The sequence below is a fragment of the Typopeltis vanoorti genome, chromosome 12, assembly GCF_054136105.1.
Source record: "Typopeltis vanoorti isolate ZY-2024b chromosome 12, IOZ_Tvanoo_1.0, whole genome shotgun sequence".
Lineage (NCBI taxonomy): Eukaryota > Metazoa > Arthropoda > Arachnida > Uropygi > Thelyphonidae > Typopeltis > Typopeltis vanoorti.
In genome coordinates, this window is record NC_143560.1 from 34070813 (window position 1) to 34093251 (window position 22439).

Below are 22439 nucleotides of genomic sequence, written 5' to 3' on the forward strand. Positions count from 1 at the left end.
TTTCCGGCAATTTCAGGAAGTGGATTTCACGGTCAGGTGCTGCTGCTCTATGCGTGCGTATGGCCGAATAGTGACAGGAGGCATGTTGTAGACTTTGGTCGCTGTTAGTCCTGTAAAGATTTGTTAGATGTGTAGTTTGTGTTACGGATTACTGTTTTACGGGCTTCTTTCATGCGAAAGTGATTTATAAAAGTGCTTCAATGAGTAGTATGTGTTCTCATGGGTGTAATGAGAAGAGATTTACCTTCTTTTTTCGGTCTATGTGTAAATATCAGTTATTTACGGCGGAAAAGGCTACTGACAAGCTCTACGTGAATGTGCGTTCAAAAAAAGTGCAAGGTGCGGCTTAAAAGTGAAAATGGAAGTTGAGACAGTCTGTCACATTGGTTTCTCCTCAGCTTTATCAATGTTGTTTGTTACCTGAGGTTTCAGAAGCCAACGGAAGTTTCGCCAATTGTAATCGGCGTGAACTAGTTAGTGTTTATGCTTCTTCTGTGAATCCATTCGGATTCAAGTCAAGTCATTGTACTAGAGGTAGGTATACGTATGTTGAGTTTTTGACAGTTGCATTTCTGTAATGTTGTGGTAAAACGTTTTATTATATGGTTTTTGGTGTTCTTGATTGTTAAATTGGGACGCTTCAGTTTTAAAAATCAAGAAAAAAACTTTTTTTTTTTTATGTGCACAATTGGTACAGATAAAACTTTCAAGTATACGAGACATTTCAATCAGTTGTTACTGGATCAATTTTAATTCGCAATGATTTAAAATGATTGAGTAGCAGCTTGGTCAGTTAGTTAAAAAAAAAAAAATGCAACCAAAATGTTTCAAGATATACACACAAGGAAAATTAAGTGTGAAGCTACCTATAATACTTACTCAAAGGTACTTGGAGCATTGTAGTCGTAAAGTATTGAAGTCTTTCACCAGTTTATTGTGATAGCAGTGTTATTTAGTTTGAAAGTAGTGATAGTATTAGAAGTATGATGTTTTTATTACAACTATTACCTAATTTAAACGCAAAATTCAACTTTTGTGATTTCAAACTGTTGAGAATGAAGGTTAATGCCCTTTTAATATCCTAAGGCAAACTGTAGCAGTTTCCAAATCGTTATATCGGCTATAGTTCCTTTTGTACACAACTAGCTATTTCCCTCCCTTGAATGCTGTTATTTTCATTAATTAAGGCGGTATCATCTTTGTACCCAAATAGGTTATAAAAATAAGACATTCAAGTAGAACAGTACAAAGCATTAGGTACCGATTCTGCTGTACATGAGATGCGTATTCGTCCCACTTCGCGTTGTGGCCAAGATAAAAAAATGTGAATGAATTTTAAAAATCATTACAACAAATAAGTTGCAAGCAGAGTAGACCTTTCATAGTTGGTGTAGTGATGTTGCATTTGATAACTTCTCTCTCAGTTTGTCTTTGACTTCAAGAAATTGTACAACAGTAATAACAATCCTATGTTTATTTTAGGTCATTAGGCATTTTTGAGAACCACGAGAAGCTGGAAAACAGAGAAAAGAGTTAGTCTACATTGCATCAATCAGGATTCTCAAATTCAATTAAATCAAACAAGATTTTAAAGCAAATAATTTACTTTCATGAGACCATCAGGGACATTTTGCTCTTAAGTATTCTGATATCACTGTAGCATAATTGTTGTTTCCATGAATTAGATTTTATGCTATTACTAATCTTTCATCAGAGAAGCAGATGTATGGTTTTTTCTGGAGGAGAATAGAGAGTGAAAAAATATTTTTTAAACTTACATGAAAGATTGCAAGTGAGAGAGTAAAAAAAAGCCCCCCCCCCAATTGCACAGTGTTGTATGAATGCATTGTCATCAAAGTGGAGAATAACATGAAAGCAAAGCAAGATATTTAGAATGGGCATCTATGGATCCAAGAAATCCATCAACAAATGAGATAAATATTGTGAATATATTAATAATATGATGAGAATAATGTATTTTGAGAGAATTTATTTTAAAGATGCATATAAAATATATATTACTTTATTTCTGAAAGGATACTTTTTACTAACATTTTCAAAATTGAACTCCTATCTTTTTGTGAGATCTCAATTTTAATCACTACATTTTTGCTTCTAGGCTGGTATGAATTTATTAATGGGATGTCTTGTTTTAGTAATCTGGTTACATTTTGTAACAGAATAAAGGATCAATCTTAAAGAAAGGTGATATCAGAATACCACAAGAGCCAAGTACTTGGACTACTACTAATAAGTGCTCTGGAATATGAATGGAGGACGATTGAAGGAGTATAATATACAGAGTTTCGTAAATGGGATGGGAAGAGGGTGAAGATCTATAACCTAGTAAAAAAAACTTATTAGATAGTTTGAGTAGAGTTATTTTCTTGAGACTAGAAGAAAATGGGGAAAAAAAAATCCCTGAAACTGCATAAAGGCATTGATTAAAAGAGTGCAAGGAGTAGGATTTTTTCCATGGTGATGATAAGTAATAGGAATGAGTTTACAATAGACTAGGTAGTAATACTAATTATTTTGTTTCATCAATGAAAATTTTCTTAACCTCATTGAGAATTCCAGTTTAAATTTTGTTTGAAGTATTATTCTCTAACTTTGTTCCAACAAAAAAAAATCTAATACAGTACTACTTTCAGAACTGTTTGTATTGTTTGCTGTTTCTGTGCTAAACTATCTACTCTTGTGAACTATTATTCATCTCTAAAATGTAAGTAAAACTTGAAAGCATTGAAAGTGCATAACTAAGTAGGTCAAAAGTATAAACCCAGCAACATTCCTACCACATGTTCAGGTGACACACTTTACGTTTTTCTACATGCATTTCAGCTAGTAAAATGCGCTTTTCACCAATCACCTATTTTCAAAGATAGAACAGTATTATAAAGCATGTCAGGTTGTTTTAGTAATGAATTTTGTATGGTTTCAAAAATGGACTTGTTTTTTACTGTTATATACAATGATATGAACACAAAGTAGAGAGTTGTAATGAGTAATGTGATGGCCAAAATATGCAGGTTGATATGGTTTGTGATATTGGAAATGAGTTTAAAAGAAGAAAAGAATTATACAGAAATGTGTTTTTCATTGAGAGAATAAATGTATTCAATCCTAAAATGTTTGTTAGTGGGAGAAAGAGGATATGGCCTTGATGATTAGTGCAGTGAACACAGAAAATTAGTATAACACAGGTGATTGTTTTGAGATCAGGTAGTATTGGATAGGCCACTTTTAAGCCCGAAAATATACTGCGATGACAGCGATCTGGAAAAAAAAAGCACCCATGATTGATTTCAGTGGCTTTATTTGGACTGGATGGAACCTAATCATTTTTAATTCTAATTAACTAAGAAGAGTGCATAATACACTTTATTCTTTCTGGAATATAGCATTCCAGATAAGATGCTTGAAATGGAGAGTATTATTAATGATGATATGAGTTATGTCCATCTGAAAACTTTTCACTTCTTAGCCATATTACTGTAGTGACTAGTCAGGCAGAGAATAATGCAAATTTTTCCAACCATTCTATCTTACAGGTTGTCCTGTGAAGAAATGGAACAAACAATAAAAAATAAATATGTTTACTGAGACTTCCCCCTTGTGATGGCAAAGATCACAAGGTCTATGATTACATCTTTATCTGTTATACTTCTTTGAATATTGAGAATACAAAATTTGTTTTGACTGCTCAGCTAAAGCAAAAGATTTCTTTTATACTCAAGAAACAAACAAAAGTTTGAGTATGCAATACTATTAGTGGTTTACAAATAAGACTACCTTCAACATGAGCTGCTTTCAGTATATAATATTCTAAGATCAGATTCATGAGAGGGATCTGTTGGAAGAATGATGGAATATTGCACCTTTAGATCAGAAAAGACCTAGTTTATTTCTCATCATGACAAGAATCTTTGTGATTTTTTTAAAATTGAAGTTAAGTTAGCTGCTTCGATATGATGTAGCAGGGTTTTACTCCCAGCAACTTGTTTTTCAACCCACATACAGGCAAATTGGCTAGAGCACACACAATGGGTACAGATGAGAGAGAGAAAAAAAAGGTATTAGTGAATGGTGAAGGGTATTGTGAGCAATGAAGAGGTTCTTAAAAGATTAAAGGTGAAAAGAGACTATATGGCTAATATCCAAAGAAGAAAAGTAGCATTTGCAGGACATTTGATGAGGGTGTCTTCTGGAGAGCTCCTCGGAATAGTGTTGCAGAGGATGGTGGAGAGAAAGAGAGAAAGACCCCGACTGCAATGGAAAGATAACATCAAAGACTGGATGGGCAAGCGTCTTACAGAAGCAAAAAGATAGAGAGGCATGGACGGTGGCTGTTCATCAGCTGCAACCCTCTTAAAAGAGGAGGCCACAGGATTAGATTAGAAAGAAAGGGTATCGTACATATAGATTGAGGATTTAGTAGCAGAGATAGCAGGCTGTGTAGGTTTGAGTGCCTTCCTGCAAAGAATCCTTGGAGGTGTCACATAATAATAATAATATTGCTCTTCATTATAGCATATATTAAATGTTTTCACTAACTATAAACAGCCATATAGTCTGTCTATAATAGTTAGGTGGAAATGCCAAGTTACAGAAAGCCAACATCTTATGTTGGCTTTCTGTAACTTGGCATTTCATCTATTTCTATTTCATCTTATAAGTATATTGTTAATTCCTCAATTTGTAGGAATCAAATCTCTCCCATTTGAGAGTATGCCAGTAAAGCAGTTTTGCAGGCAGTGGAATCAACTGGTAAATGGGACTGAACCCAACAGTAACATATCAGGAGGCCTTCAACCAGTCAGCAAATAATCCTAGTGGGAAACCTACTTTTATGCTTATGCAAGACCTAAGCAGTGTCCCCAGCATACCATCCTATTCCGATCACCTCTAAAGTATATTCTGACAAAATTAATGAAGTGAATCTGAGTGAGATATGAATGGTATGTCAAGAGGTCTACTATTAAAGCTATGCTGGAGCAAAAAAACATATCCCATCTGTGTGGGCAACATGATCATAAGTCTCATTTTCACTGCATGCCCTTACTTTTTGTTTAACTCTTCTTCCTCATTAATCATAAAAAACGATAAAAAAAAAAACAGAGCAGTAATTCTGTGGGGCAGAAAATGATCTTTTGCAAAAAATAGTGCCAAAAATAACCCCATAACATAACCAAACATTATAGAATGCAACACCAAACTTCAATATTCAATTCCCACTTCAACAGTTGTGGTATTTTTGATAATAAATGATGTGCACTATTTCTTAATCATTCAGACCTGATTTCTAACAGAACTTGAACAGTTGCTGTCCACTTCAGTTGTCAAACTACACTTTACACAATTCCTTCCAACATAAGTTGTTACATGTGCCTTTTGTCAGATCAGACAATCCCTTGTCAGAGAATGCACGTTAGGTTTGCAAGAATAACTTTTTTGATTTGTTCTGGATCAAAATTTTCTTACCTCATTTTTCAGCATTCATTTGCTGTTCATTATCACTCTCAAAATTTAAATAACTACTCTTAATCTGTTTATTCGTCTTTGAAGATTGATTTTTTTTTTTTTCTACAGTTCAAATATCCATATCATAAGTAATCTTCCTTGGACTTCATATACCCATACACTTTGTTCTGCCTTCCCTTTCCAGTTCCACTCTCAGGTTGGAAGGGATGCTAAGGTATTTGTCATTAGCAATTACCTAACATGAATTGTTCATCTGCCTTATTCATAATAATGCTTTATGATATAAATGACATCTAGAGAGGAAAAAATAAATTTATTAAAATCACTAATGATTTGCCGGATTTCTACCCAGCATCACCTGGATAGAAACTCAGCAAAATATTAATGAGCTTAATAACTGTATGTTTTCCTCTCTTGGTGGTGTTTATACAGTAAAACATTATTATGAATAATCAGTGACACCTAAGTCTTTCTGTACATGTTCATCTACCTTTCAAATTGCCAGATAATTTTTATCATTCTGCCAGCATCCTTTGACCTCTTCTTAACAAGCTGTTCTTCCAAATATACTGTAGATGTCGATTTACTGTTGGCATTACATTGGCACCAAATGGAATCACTTTCCACTCCTCCTTTCTGTGGTATGATAACTGTTAATATATTTTGATGCAAATATCTGCTGTGATTGGATAACAGAAATAATTATAATTGGAATGAAGGCCTTCATTTCATTCCAACTCATGTTGGAGAACCAAGACTTGGTTCTCCAACATGAGACTAAAATTCCAACTTTACACTGAACCTACACTACACTACACCAGACCTCATAACAGCTGCAACAAGACCAATAAATCCCTTCTGATTTTGATAGAACTAAATGCAGAAAACTTGCCTTATGTTCAAATGGCAATTTTGTCATCAGCTCCCTTAGCATTGCCATTGAATTCACTTTTGCTCATCCATGAATCCACATCTCATTCATCTAGATGAATGAAAGGTGGAATCATAATAATAAGTTGGATTAAATATCTCCTGAAATACCAGGAGCAATTCATTTCATGTATTCTCTAGTCTTTTTTTCAGAAAAAAATCAGAAGAATCCATTATAGCTTTGAACACTTAGGCTTCTTATTCTAATAGTCCAGTTATTTTCAAAAATTGTGCTCTAGAATAACATCTATCCTTTGTCTTTCCTTCTCATCCATCTTCTCTTCTATGGCATAGAAACAAGCCTGTATTCAGTCTCTTTCAAAAAAAAGAAAAAGACTAAAAGTCAGCGTCAATCGTGCCATTAATCTCACTTCATTTCTCTCAGAAATCATAGAGAATGTTATCAACAGCTCACTTCTTCATTCCAGTTAGTGACCAACATTATGGATTCTGCCATGCTTAGTCCCTGTTAAACTCCTTTTCATTGCTACCTATTCTTGATATTTTCGGAACATTTAATTGTCCAACACAAAGAACATGCCAAGCTACTTACATTCTTTCTTCTCAGAATTCTCCATCAATGTTAGAGTAGGCATGCTGTACTTTCATCTGCTCCCTCTCACTGACCCTATCAGATCTTAACCATAGCTTTGCTGATGACAGTACACTGCACCTTGTCGTCATTTGCCATTTTAGTGCTCAATCATTTTCCAATTACCAGTGCTCTTAAACTCTTCTTGCCATTTTGAATTGGAGTGAAGATAACTTTGTGAGCTTCAGTACTGCTACCAGAACACAATCCCGATCTCTCTTTTCCTACCCCCCCCTTTCATATTTAACACTCATGTCTCCAAAGAAGATTGGATATCTCTTTGGCAAATTCTTATACCTGTAGCTTCCTGTCACAAATACGATATTTATAGTCTCTTTTGCTTTAAGAATAAAACCCAACATGATATAGAGCTTTATATAACCACTCTCTTGGGCTATTTCATCCTGTTGGGTAGGAAAGATTGAAAATGGATGAAATTGTATTTGGAATAAATACTTTTGATGTCAAGAAGATTGGACAGAATGAAAGTTTGCCACATGTTTTATGGGAATATGCCTGGCTGTTTACCGAAAATTGTGCAGCTTGAAGGGGAAAGCAGGACAGGATAGTGTTGCATGATGGTGGTTAAATGGAGGCATCCAATTGTAAACCAGTTTGTACTTCTTTGGATTATTATTAAGATTTTGGAGCAATTAAGAAGTCATAAAGAATTGGACAGATGAAAATATTAGTTATTGAGGTCAGTGTGGATTTTTTGAGGGGACACTTTTGTTTTAGTAAACTGATCATGTTTTAAAATAAAGTAACATGACTTGATGATGAAGAATGCATGTACTCCAAATTTTTCTGGTTTTTGCAAAAAGTTGGGTAGTTTGAGTAACAGTGGTGTAGAAGGATTGTATCATGCAAATTGGTTGGTTAATTGTAATCTGATAAATTTATATGATATAGAGGATATTTAATTAAGCTTATAAGTTAGTTCAGAGCATAGGTGTCTGCAAAGGGGGTGTGAAGTGGTGAATTTGTGTAACTTTAAGACAGAATTAGATGGTTGTAATGGCTAAAGGATAAGTTAATTAAAATTAATGTACAGTGATTATCTAATGATTTTATAAAAGAATAGCAGAATTTCAAAAATGAGGTTCACTAAAAAATAGTAATTTAAACTGAATGTATTGTTATGTATCTGTGTAAAAATATGTATGGGAAAAAATATATAAAATATTTTAAAAAAAAATGAGAGAATGAATTGGAGAATAAGTTGAGTGAAGCTATCCTATATGTAAGTGGTGAATTTCATGTATCAGCTTGGCCACATTAGGGTTTAGTCAGTATATGACTGTGCTGCTAGTTTTTATTTTCTTCTTCTTCTCAGTATTGTTTTAGTTGGTCTCAAAAGGTAGCTGTAGGATTGTTTTTTTTTCTTGCAAACATAAAACTGACATTAATTAAACCACATTTGATAATACTGCAGTTACATTTATAATAAAGAATAAATATTAATTGTGAGATGTGTTTAACAGAGTTCCCTCCCATGATGAGTCCTTGGAGGTGTCATATAATAATATGAATGATCGTAATTTGCAGAGCTCATGCTATTTCTTCCCTAGTTTTACTTATGTCACATTTTGGAAGATTGAAAATTATGGTAGCATAATAATAACATTGTAAGTTGAACTGAGTGGGTTAAGATATTGTACAAGTGGGTTGCATTCTGACAGCTGTTAGATTGTCTACAAGGAAGCAGTAATTGAGGAGCAGAAAGGCTACAAGTGAGGGTTTCCATGGGGCTCAGCAATTTAAATAGTAATTTAAATTACTACTGAGACCAGTACTATTCAACCATTGTATTGAAGATATTATTACTAGATTGAATGAATTTAAGGAGTGACATGATAGACTTTATGGTCTGCAATGGATCTCTTGCAAAAATCTCATTACTCCATGGAGATCCTATGATGATCGTAAATAAACTATTACTTAAAAACAGTATATTGTTGTATTTGCTGCACATAATGTTCCACTAACTGATACACATATCTGCCAACATTGGTATTGTATCTCCCATATGCAGCTTGCAACTCAAAATACTTCATTGTTGTCAGTGGATTGTTTTAGTATTGAATACTGTAATATTGAAAGATCAGTTTTAGGATTAGTCACCAGTGATGAAAAAAATGATATATGGTGGCGCTTGGGAAAACAGTTATTAGTTAATATAATTTGGAAATGGCAACAGAACGTAGTACAACTGAAATGTACTGATAGAGTATCAAATTATTTCATACTTGCTTTTCCTATTTATGTTCCACTTGTGCACTAGGAGTAACACAAATGCTTTGAATTCTGTTGCTTCTAAGCAGGCCTGTTCCGTTCTCTACCGGGGTGCAAAGGATGCAGTGAACTCAGGTGGCACAATTTAGGGGCAGTAACATAACTTGTTATTGTATTTCGAGATCTTTTAATTTTTAATAGAAGGGGGGGGGGACACAAAAATTTTGCACCTAGGCAGCACAAACCCACAGAACGGCTCTGCTACTAAGTCAAGACTTCAGTTTAAGTGAAGTTCTGGCCTGTCATCTCTTCACCTTTTTAAATGTAAATATTTTTATTTCTATAAATCATTATTAAATCTGAAATGGCAGATGCAAAAGTATTTCACTAGAAGTGATGGATCCTAAAACATTAGTAGTGTCAGGTAATTATTGTCAGATTGTGGGATTCTTCATAAGAGCATAAAGAAAGAAAGGAAACTTTTTATAAGGCCTTATATTATTCTTTTCAGAACTGAGTTGTTATTATTCAGAACATTTTGCAACATGTAAATACCATCCTCAAGTACATTTTTAGTCTTCTTTGCACACATAGGCTGTATTTTGAAGAAGCAACTTAATTTTATGCAGTAATACTCTGAAATTGCAATGCTTTGCACATGACTTCATATAAGTTTTCAGAGAAACATAGTTTTCTACTAGAAGAGTTCATCTTCAATTCCTCCCCCCCCACACACACAACAATAACAACAACAAAAAAAAAATTGTGTGTTAATTAAAAGGACACATACAGAAATTCTTCATGAAAAACCACCTTACTCTGGGAATCTGATTTGCTCAGCAATGATTCCCAGGTCTACAGTCATATTGGACATGACGTTTCACTAGTCTGTTCAGTATGATTTCTTTGTCAGTTTTTATGTATTTGAATCAGACTGAAGAATTCTAATTTTACGCTCGTGCATAGACCTACACTTTTTACCATGTAGGCATTCGGAACCGAAATCCTATGAATATGTTGGTTATTCCTTATTCCTGGAGATATCCTATGACTGTAGCCTGTGTGTTCACAGGGCCAGTTTGCCTGCTTGCTGGATGAAAAATCTCAGGCACTGAAGAATACACTTTTAAAATCTATTTCCATAACTTACTTACTTTCCATTGCTGTGCTGAGATATAACTTTAAAAATTTGTTTATGAACATTTCAGCATCTCATTGATACAGAAATCGGTTGTCCAGATTTGTATGCAATAATATAGTTGAAAGAATTAAATATACCGAGAAATTATATACTTGGTTTAATCCTCTATCCAAGTGTAAGCAAACAAGTTTGTGCCTGAACTATTTTCAGGACTGGGGCAACTTGTATATAGAAGCTTATGACTTCACATCACTTGCCTTAGTATACCATAATGCAAAGCACACATCCTTATAAGTATGTATAATGTTATGCATTATTGGGAAGGGTCACTACCCAGATCGGTTTCGACTTTTATTGATGTGAAGTTATAAGCTTCTATATACGAGTTGTCCCAGTCCTGAAAATAGTTCAGGTGCAAACTTGTTTGCTTACGCTTGGATAAAAGATTAAACCAAGTATATAATTTCTTGGTATCTTTTTATAGTATAACCAAGTGGGGAAAAACCTCCAACATAGTTTAAAGAAGACAATGTATATTTTAGAGCATATGCATATTGTATAGTTTTATAGTTCCAAGGTTTTAATCATCACTACAGCTGCATCCTGTTATGTCTTTTTCTGTTATATCATTATTACATAAATATGTTGTTACTTGGTATTGAATTTGCAGTTTTTAAATAGCCAGCTTGCTCATATTTATCCACATCTCTTTGCGTTTGCATGTAATTGTGTTAATGATATTTGTAATTTTCTGTCCACATTCTGACAAGAGGTCACTGAACCCAGAAGTAATCTAGTTAGTAGAAAAGACTTACTCATACACTTATATATTCAAACAAATTGCACATTCATTATGATCCATCATGATGCTATACTTTAACAAAAAATTATTATTGTTGCATAGACATCTCCATGGAGTCTGAAGGCTCATCATGGGAGAGTCATATCCACACAGTGGATATGGCTCTCCCATGATGAGTCAGGATATGGCACTGACATTGGCAACCCATTCCATTCATTTATCACTCTCCAAGCAAAAAATTTACTCTTTCATATCCTTGCTAACCACACTCTTACCCAATTTTCAGGGATAATCTTTGGACCTGTCCTTTCTAGTATTGAATATTTCCTCTGTATTAATCCCATAAAATCTTTTAGGTAACTTAAATGTTTCTATCATCTCTCTTTTTGCCTAACATTCAATCATGGAGCAGAAATAGCTGAGTCATGATTCCAAATAAATACATAATAACTACTTAGGTAATTAGATTCTACAGGCCATTATTGGCAACACTAACAGTACAGAAGTATTGGCAAGCTGCCTACTTATTTATAAATTGCATTTCTGTACGTGTCCAGTTGGTATTCCTTGATGTAGAAGCATTTTGAATGAAATGATACTGCCATGTTAAAAAATTATGTATGTCTAGATTTGTTTGTTCTTTTAGTATTATAAAATACTAATTAATGCCTCTCTAGTGCAATTGAAAGAATGATATTGCACTTTGATTGGAAAAGACCTGAGTTTGATTCTAATCATAACGAGGGATCTCATTATGACTTTTTCAGTTGAAAGCGAGTTAACTCACGAGAAACTCACATGGTTGCTCTCAACATTTCAAAGGCATTTGATTGGGTTTGGAACAGAGGCCTATTTAACAAACTTCCATCCTATGGTCTGCCTTCCTCACTCTGCAACTGGATCACCAGCTTTCTCACTGCATGTCGGTGGATGGTTTACTCTCCTCAGATTCCGGGGTTCTGTTCTTTCACCCACTCTCTTCCTCTTTTATATAAATGACCTGCTGTCTGACTTCCAATCCTATCCATAGCTTTGCTGATGATAGTGCACTCCATTCCTCCTTTTTCATTTGACAAACCTTGTATTGCTCAAGTATTAGAATCAAGATCTACCATGACCAGTGGCCTGAACTTAGATCTCCTAGCTATATGCCAGTGGGGCAAGGACAACCTTAACTTCATTGCCATCAAAACTCAGTCCTGTCTGATCTCTCACAAGAAAGAGCTAACATCCCTTCCCCTTACCTTTAGTAATACTGAAATATCCAAACATGATCAGATTTCTCTACTTGGACTGACCTGCACCTTCAATCTTTCTTGGCACAACTACATTTCAACTGTAGCTTCGGCAGCCACTGAAACACTTGTACTTTTTTGCACAAGATACTGCTTGACCTTTCACAGCTACTAACTTTATACAAAGCCCAAATCCACCCAGCCATGGAATATTGCTCCCATATTAGGGGTGGAGCACCAAAATCCTCTCCAAGATTGCTTAATTCTATCCAGAAGAGAGCAGTGGCTAATTAATGATCCCTCTCTCACAGAAGTTCATTTTCTACCTTTTGCCTCTTCAGATACTTTCATGGACAGTGCTCTGCTGAATTGGCCACTGTTATTCCTCCACTCTCCTCTAAAATCATTAAAACAAGAGCCACTGCTAACTAACACCCTTTTACAGTCCATCTTGAAACTCACTGAACCAACTTCACTGCCTCCTCCTTCATTCCATCTTCTATCCTAATACCAAGAGGAACTTCTATTCCTCTTGCCCACACATGGCTCTAATGTGCTATAGATCTTGTGGCCTTTCATGTGTGGATATGATGTATAATATATATTTAAAAAAAGCTGGTTTCATATGGAAATAGCAGGGATTTTTATCCTCTATACAGGCAAATGGGCTAGAGTACACATGCAATCTACAGACACAAAAATACCATCGTAGACAACGTTGCATGTTGATGATGGATAGTAGTGTAGTTTATAAAGTATTATGGGTTAGAAGATTAAGTAACGTAGGCAGTGGATTGTATGGAGTACCATCCTGCATGAGTCCTTGGAGGTACCATGTAATAAAGTGCTCTGAAATAAACTATATATATCCTATTTCTCTGCATTATTATGCATATACACCATGCATTCAGAGTGAATGAAAGGTAATATCTATTGCATATTATGTTTATCCACCTTTCGTATTTACTAGTCGTATGCCTATGAACACTGGAAAATTTATTTGTTAAGACTGCACCACTAGTATTTCTATATTGGCATAAGACTCAGTAATATGTCTGGTAGATCTCTCTCTCTCTCTAGCATATATTCCTTTCAATAAAGTTTACATGAACAGTCATTGTTCTTAAGTGCTTAAACTACACTTTTAATGCCTTAGTTGTTTCCCGCTCATAGGTCCGAGTTCCCTCTCCAGAATGAATAGAAGAAAGTGAACATTGTTCTAACACAAAAAAGTACCTTTTTTATACTTGCCAAAAACAAAGTGCATGCCAGAGCACCATGTATTTCTTTCAAGAATGTGAAGTATGTTTATAACAACTTTTTAACTGAAAATCAGCCAGGTAGTTTCATATAAATAAACACTATTTTCTTTCTTGAAACTTGGAGGGGAGGGGGAATATACCACAAAACATACTACAGTAGTTGGGAAATAGCAGTTCATGAACATGTTCAGTCATATTACTAAACAGCTGTAATACTTGCATTCTTTTTCACTCTTGTGCAGTCTTCTCTGTATTAATCTGGCTATTCTAGGTTATCACACACACAAATTGATCTGTGATGTGTAATTGATATGTCAGAGTTGTAGTAGTTTCTACAACTCTAATTAGATACTTTTCATTTATATATATAAGATATACATATGTCAACAAGTAAGCCCAGGACCAACTGAGACGTCGGTTTTTCAGACCAAGGCCCGCACTTTCAAATTTCCAAGAAAATTTGATAATAGAATTTTTGATGTTTCAGAGATGTATTGATATGGGAAATATTTTAGTATATAACTATATGTATTTAATGTTTGTAAATTATGTTTAATAAAATTATCTGATTTTTCAATAAAAAAAAAATTCTTTTTTGCATATATTTTGGGACCCCACTAAAAACTTTTCTCCAAGGCCCTGCAAAATCTCCAGCTGGGCCCTGAGTGAGCCAAGTATTGAAGTTTGCAGTTCAGAAGCAACTACTGTACTAATACTGTTTATTAATATTATTGTTTCAAAGGAGACTTTACATTCTGAACAATTAAAATAATGTGAGTTGTGTCTTGCTAATTGCAGTTACTCTTTTGTCTTGGCACTTTTTTCACATGTGAGATTTTTGAGAGTTTTTTTTTTTTAAGATGAAACCTTATAGGTAAAATAAATGGGTAAAACTTTAAATTGTTAAAAATGAATGAATAACTGGTTAAGTCCAAAGATTCATCATGGGAGGCCCATGCTAACCATTATTGACACATTCTTGTCAAACTTCTCCTTGAGCTTATTCACTGATAGAGCACTTATCACTGTGTCCGATAACCCACTCCATCCATTCAACTGTCCTCCCAGCAAAATAAATGAAATGAATGTAGTCCTTATTTTCTTGCTGACTAAATTTTAATACAATTTTTAGGGAGAGCCCCTCGTTCTCTCTTCTTGTTACATTCTGAAAAAATTCTTCTACATCAATCCTGTAACCTAGTAATTTGTTTTAATCATATTCCCTCTTTTCTGCGCATCAGTCAATTTTTGTTATCCACAGATCTTCAATCTATCCTCATAGGGAGCATTTCATACCTCTGTTACCATCTTATCACTTGTCTCTATATCCTTTCCTGATCCCCAAGAAACCAATGCAATCAAATCTGTGCACAGTAGTTCAGCTGTGGCCATATCGAAGGATAATAACCTCTATAAGAATACATTTATAAGCAAAAATAAATATCCAAGTGATCCTAAAAAGTTGTTTTGACACTTTTTTTGCAACATGCCCCCCCCCCCCCCAAATCCCTATCCTCGTCAATTTCTTTTCAGTTCAAAATGAAAATACACTTTGGGGTGAAAGTGTGTAATATCTGATGTCTTATTTGCACCTTTGTAACGAATGATGTTTAATGCTTTATTGCAGATGGGGGTATTAACTCTTTATTTTAATTAGCAGTGCGCTTTTTCTCTCGTAACCTTTCTTACTTATTCTATTGCGTACTATGTTTATCCACCTTTCGTATTTACTAGTCGTATGCTTATGAACATTAGAAAATTTATTTGTTAAAACTGCACCACCAGTATTTCTATATCGGCATAAGACTCAGTAATATGTCCGGTAGATCTCCTCTTTCTCTAGCATATATTCCTTCAATAAAGTTTACATAAACAGTCATGGTTCTCAAGTACTTAAACTACACTTTTAATGCCTTAGTTGTTTCCTGCTCACAGGTCCGAGTTTATTTAGGAACAGTGCATTGTAAAATAAAAGATCAGGCAGCACTCTATTGACATATAATTAAAACACGTTTATTTACATTAATAACAAAGTACATTAATTAAACGATAGGGAGATTACTCTCTCTACCTATCCATTTAAACTTTTAGCATAAAGAAACAAACTTTCTCTTTTCAATACTAAACGACTATACAATATAATTACTCAATTACTTCTCTGCTTATTAAATCAAATTATTGAAACTAATTTACTCACAAAGAGGTTAGCTAGCTATGCCAAGTTATCTCACAAATTATATTCCAATTAATAACAAATCACAGGACTCTCTTATAGACACTTCTTATTACTATTTCTTATCAGCTCCCTCCTCTCTCAGTGCCCAGAGTTTATAAAGTACCCTGTTCCTGTAAGCTGGCATACTTTGGACAAACAGGCAGATCAGCAACCATCTGCCTGGAGGAACACGAGTCATACATCTGCAATCACGACTATGGTCAGTCAGACCTGGCTGACCATGTCTTGGATACAACCCACAGGATCTCATGGGAAAAAACCACCATGCTCTACCACAGCAAATTCAAAAAAGAGAGGCTATTTTTAGAATCAGCAGCAGCTCTCAGAAATCAACCAAATCTTAATAAATACGGTTGCATTAAGCTTCCTAAGATTTGGGAAAAACTTATCATCAGAGATCCCACCTTACATTCCAGGCCACCTACTACCCCCCTTACAGGGCACTCCACCCAGATAGGACTTTAGAGTCACCCGTGTGGTTGGGCTTAGTATTGTGTGGTATTTGTGTATATGTTACATTAGTTTTTTTGTAATCCCTGAAGATGTCTCAGTGACTGAGACGAAATATAGGAAGTATTAAATTCTGTTTTAATCCTTTCTGAGTGCTGTATACAATCTATTAAGCCTCCAACATGATGTCCTCACAGCACTTAAGCCTCTACACACAGATACTAATGGCATGAGTGCCTGCCACCCATGAAAGGTTTTTTTGTAAACCTATAGTATATTAGTACTTTCAGTAGACTAAAGATTTTTTCTATTTTTTTATTAAGTTTATATTTTTTTTCTTTACATTTTTATTTATTTTTTGCATAATCTTGCCTAATTTTGCATAAACCTGTCTAGAGATTAAACACTTCACACTTTCAGTAATCAGGGTAGTGCCCTCACATCAGGCAATTAAATACATCTCCCAACTAAAGAGAGTTACAAACATCGATGCCCATGGTGGATTCAAACCCACAGCCTTGTTGGTTGGAGAATGAATATGCTAACCATTCACCAGCCATGCTAAAGATTACGTATTTGGTAACTTTGTAGACCAAGATTGTATGATTGCTCTCCCCAGCTGGAAGTAATGTGGTTAAGTTAATAATGGACAAATCCTCTGATGCTATTACCAGGTCTAGTACTCTTAAACTCCTGAGTTTTCTCTATCACATACTGTTTTCAGATAATTATCGCTTAATAGCTATATAAATGAACTTTCCTCCTTACATCTTATGTCCCACTAGAGGAAGGTCTCATAATAATTTTGACACCTGCACATTCATTGTGCTAATATGCTGATGTTGATTTGGGAACATTTCTGCATCTCCACCCTGTGTGTCAGTTGATACTTGGGTTCCCAGTACTGAATAGTGGAGGGCAGTATGATGGAAAGGGGCACTGTGAGTTCTATATCTACTCAAACCTTGCAGTACTTAATTTCTGATGCCACTTCCTCTAATAACAGCTTTCAGTCTTGCTGCACATAGGCCTGTGCTGCAAGGTTATGCTAGTACAGTACAATGGTAAACAGTGTCAACTAGGATGACCAGGTGTAGGGAAGAGCTGCAGAAATGTTCTCAAATATGCTGATGTGTTATCCTATCTATTTTATGTATTTTGTTTTTCATGCCCTCTATCTAATACAGGATAACTTCCTCAACCATGCTGAACTTTACTTTTGTTGGTCGCTGTCATGAGTACCCATTCCCCAACCTTTTTATCTTTCTTGAAAATGCTATGCCCCTCACATTATGTCGCTGTAATTATATCATCCTCTTTCTGGAATATTGGATATTCTAATAAACTGTGGTATCTCCTTTGACTTATAGCTATCCTTGTATTTTGTATTGACTGTCACATTCAAATTAAAGTAGCTTGAGAAACTACATCCCAACATTTTTATAATTTTTGCTCTATCTCACTTGCCTCAAGGGTGCTTATGCACTTACTTGCATTTCCCTAATCTCTAATTTTCCTGACGTAGCATTTTCAGACTAACTGAATAATATTTTATCAAAGACACCTAACTCCAAATCCAGTTAAGTGCATTCCATCAGTCAATAAACTGTGGTATCTCCTTTGACTTATAGCTATCCTTGTATTTTGTATTGACTGTCACATTCAAATTAAAGTAGCTTGAGAAACTACATCCCAACATTTTTATAATTTTTGCTCTATCTCACTTGCCTCAAGGGTGCTTATGCACTTACTTGCATTTCCCTAATCTCTAATTTTCCTGACGTAGCATTTTCAGACTAACTGAATAATATTTTATCAAAGACACCTAACTCCAAATCCAGTTAAGTGCATTCCATCAGTCATATGAAGTTCTTTCTTCCCTCAAATTCACTCCTTACCACTACAAACTGCACACATCGTCCTGCACATTCTGTGTATCGACTCATTTACAGTAACTCTTTCTCAGTTTACTCATGCCATATAAGCAGACTCACTATCTTTACTTATTTGCTTCTTTTTTTTTTTTGCTTCTTCTGTAATTCTTTTATATCTTCTCAGGTTTTACTTCAAAACCAGAAGATACCTTCTCAGGTATCTTCTGATTTTGCTGCATCTTGTTTTCTGAAGTGTTTTCATTTCTATCATAATATTTATCTGCCAACCATTTCAGCTGTTGTTTTTGAAGCATATGTTAAAATTGGTTTTATAATTTTGTATATGCTTCTCTTAGTTACAATATTTAAATTCTTATTATTATGCTTAAACATCCAAAAATATTGTTTTCCTGAAGTGATGCCACTTATGAGCATCATAAGTGGCTCCTCTGTAATTAGAATTCATCATTTGATCTATTTATTTCTGATTTACATCTAATTAGTCACCTACTAATCACAGGTATTTTTATTTATGTTTCCATATTTTTGACAGAATCTGTTGGCAATAAAACTTCTTTTTGTAAATTATCTCTTCTGTGATTGCCACATCACCACATTAGCTGAGTGACATTCATATTTCTATATTTTTGATTTTTCTTTTAATTCTGTTGTTATTTCATTCATTGAAATATTAAACAGTAATGGATTTAATATTGTCCTAATTTCTTTCTTTATTTTAATTTCATTAATGCAGTGCCTTATTACATATGAGAGTGTGTTGAAAAGTTATGATAATCACCATGAAGGAACTGAGGTAGAACCATGTCAAAACAATTTACCAGAACTTTTTATCCCTCCCCTCCATATTTGTGCAAAAATCTAAATTTTACTATCTGTTTTTATTTCTCTTTTCAATATTATATGCTTTGAATATCTTACAATTTTATACTTTCAAATGATTTGGATGTAAATCCATAAAACACAACTGGAGTTATATATTATTGATTTCTTTTTTCTGTTTTATTATCAAAGCCTCCATGCAGTTAGCTGATTCATTGTGTTTAACTCAGTCAACAACATATTTATTATATTGACCCTTAACACTTTCTGTATTCACAGCATATTCTTATAATGTGTTCCTTTCACTCATAAATCTCCACATAAAAATCTATTCCTCATGTCCTTCTTCACACTTTTACACATCTTCCAAGGCTGGCATCTGGTTCTTCCCCTCTTGACTACTCTTTCTATAATACTCTGTATTAATCCAAAAAATGCCCTCACTAATTAAATGTCTATCATATCACTTATTTCCCTCCTGTTCACTAAACTGTTGCATTCCTTTAACCTCTCTCCATAGCCAGCATTCCAAAATCCTGATATTGCTGTAGTCACTTGTCTCAACCTTCTCCAATGTTTCCACATCACAGTGAGAACTAGGTGACTAAATCTGAGCACAGTAGTACACCAACCTCCTTATCCTTACATATCAATCTACTCCTTATCATAGCAGCAATGCAATGTGCTGTCTGCCCTCTTAGTAGAGTCTACTGGCAATCATTTCCAGATCTCAAATCTCATCCACCTCCTGAAACACAGTTCTATCACTATGGTACATTGCCTTATATCGCTGCCCTCCAAAATGCAACATCTTGCATTTACTAATATTAAAACTACAACCCCTTAATTTTGTCCAAGCTGAATGTCTATTTAAATATTCCTTTGCCTCATCAGCAAACAACTGAGGATCTCCAGTAATCTAAATGAAATATCATTAACAAATAAGTTAAATAGCAGGGTTCATGAACAGAATCTTGTGGCACACCACTAGTTACCCTCCTTTCTTGAGACACTGCTCCATCATACACAACTTGCTGGTTATTATTTGAAGAGTCAATCTCTGATCCATTTAGCCAGTGTATATGTATACTATCCATTTAAATTCTCTACATCTTGTACACCAATGTTCATGAGGTAATCTATCAAATGCGTTTGCAAAGTCCAAGAATGTCTCTGTATTTGAATCTCATTATCTAACACTCGACTCCTTATAAAATGCAAGTACACCTGGTCGTCGACTTATGACCACAAAAAAAAAAAATGAATAAATTAATAATAAATCAGGCAGCTGCGCGAATGATAACTATGGGATACGATAGTTATCGTACAATAACTATCTCTCACATACATTCAGTCACTTTCAAGTATCTGTTGCATGTGGTGTATTAATTAAAATTCTATTGAAATACTACCCATAAAATGTCTAGTAAAAAGAAAATACCTTCATCTACAGATACGCCAGCTAAGAAGTCGAGGAAAACTATTGATTTAGAGTGTAAAATGAAAGTTATCTAGAAGTATGAAGAAGCTCTCACCGGTTTCGAAGCAATGGACCCTAATATCGAAAGATTCACAAAGATTGAACGTATCATTCAAGATGCGGTATGTTGTTATCGTGAGATATATGAGGAAAAAAAGAAACAAACTGTTCAAACAAAGCTCAGCATGTTCCTCATCAAGAGAACATCTCTTACCTCAACCCAAGAACATGACCCTGACGATCCACAACCCAGCACAAGCAAAGATTAAAAATTGATTTTGTAAATTTCATTTGTATTAATTTTAGATTGTATTTTTGTGTTTACAGTAAAGTATGTACAGTATTATTTTTCACATTATGTACAATATACATAATTATAAATTTAAAAGATTAGAAAGGTTAAACAATACTGTTAATAAATATATGGCCGACATATGACCAGATCAACTTACGGCCTATCAGCCAGAACGTAAGTCGACGACCAAGTGTATATTGCCGAAACAAGACCTACCTTACAAAGCGATGCATCATAAGGAATCCTGTGTCCAACAGCTATTAAATATTACATTGTGTGGAATCTTCCAGATCTGAAGACATTATTTAATATCAGTGATTCATTTATCTTATCAGTTTTGTACAAAATTAAAAAAAATTTTTTTTAAATTGCTACTGTAATATTTAATCTCATTCGATAGTGCTGTATTTTTAGAAACTCATTTGTTTAGTGGTTAACTGAAATGTTATTTCTCTTCCTTCCTATTTTATGAGTTCTTTCAGGATTTTGTCTCTTCTGGATATTTTTATATTTCTAATGTTTCTAATTACTCTTTGTTACAATATTTAGAAGACTAGTATTTCACTCCAGAACATCCTCATACACCCAAACATATGTCATTAGGATTCTGGCAGCACTACTTCTACCACTTGAATTACTTGATTCCCATCAGTGGTGTGCTTCAACCAAGATCATTTAAAGATATACAAGATGCTGTAATTAAATTCTCATGGGAATTTAATAAAGGTTACTATGGATAGAATGAAGGAATGTGATCTATCTACAATGCCTTGATATGCCATTACATTTATTTTCAAGAAATATTTTATTGCACTATACTAACTTTAGTAGGGAATAATGGATATATATCATCATCAAATTCCTGACATTTACCCTCAAGGGGTGTACAGGATATGATAGTACTACATGAAAAATTTACATGATTACTAACTTCCTACCTACATTTTTCTGCCAAATCAATCTGTTACCTGTCAAAGCTACAACATTGTCAGATCCTATATTTATATATATATATATCTTCTAAGGCACGTTTTGCCGTATCAATCCACCTATAACTTGGTCTTCCTTTGGGCCGTTTTCCGGCCAACCTGGCAGAGAACACTTGTTTGGCTAATCTTTCCTCGCCCATTCTGTTTAAGTGACCATATCACCTGAGATTAGCTCTGCTAGCGCATTCCTGGATGCTGACAATATCAAGTTCTTTCCTAATTGATGCCATCTGTTCATGCTCCTAATCTTTCTCAGGACTCTCATATCTGCAGTCTTTGGTCAAGTGTTTTACTTCTGACCCAGCTCTCAGATCCATAAGTTAAAATTGGTTTGAACACTGTCTTGTATACAGCTAATTTCTCTCTTATTCCATATAAATTTATTCAGTTGATTTCCTACCATATCAACTTTGTTGATTCTGTTGTCTATTTCCATATTTAATTTACCATCTTCACTAAAAATCATGCCTAAATAGCTGAAATGTTTTACTTGTTCTATAGGTTCTCCATTCACAACACAGTTAACATTTTCAATGATTCTGCCTATTTTCATTATCTTTGTCTTGTTATTGCTGACCTTCATACCATATCTAT

The 22439-nt window shown here is 34.4% G+C and overlaps 1 protein-coding gene across 1 annotated transcript in view; it reads left to right on the forward strand.

Annotated features, from left to right (window-relative positions):
- Positions 1 to 449: 449 nt before the first annotated feature.
- LOC150100680 (phospholipid-transporting ATPase VD) overlaps positions 450 to 22439 on the forward strand; it is a 292342-nt gene continuing 270352 nt past the window's right edge. The window contains exon 1 of the mRNA XM_090401109.1: positions 450 to 534. The gene's annotated coding sequence lies outside the window, so the exon portion shown is untranslated. The remainder of the gene's footprint in view (positions 535 to 22439) is intronic.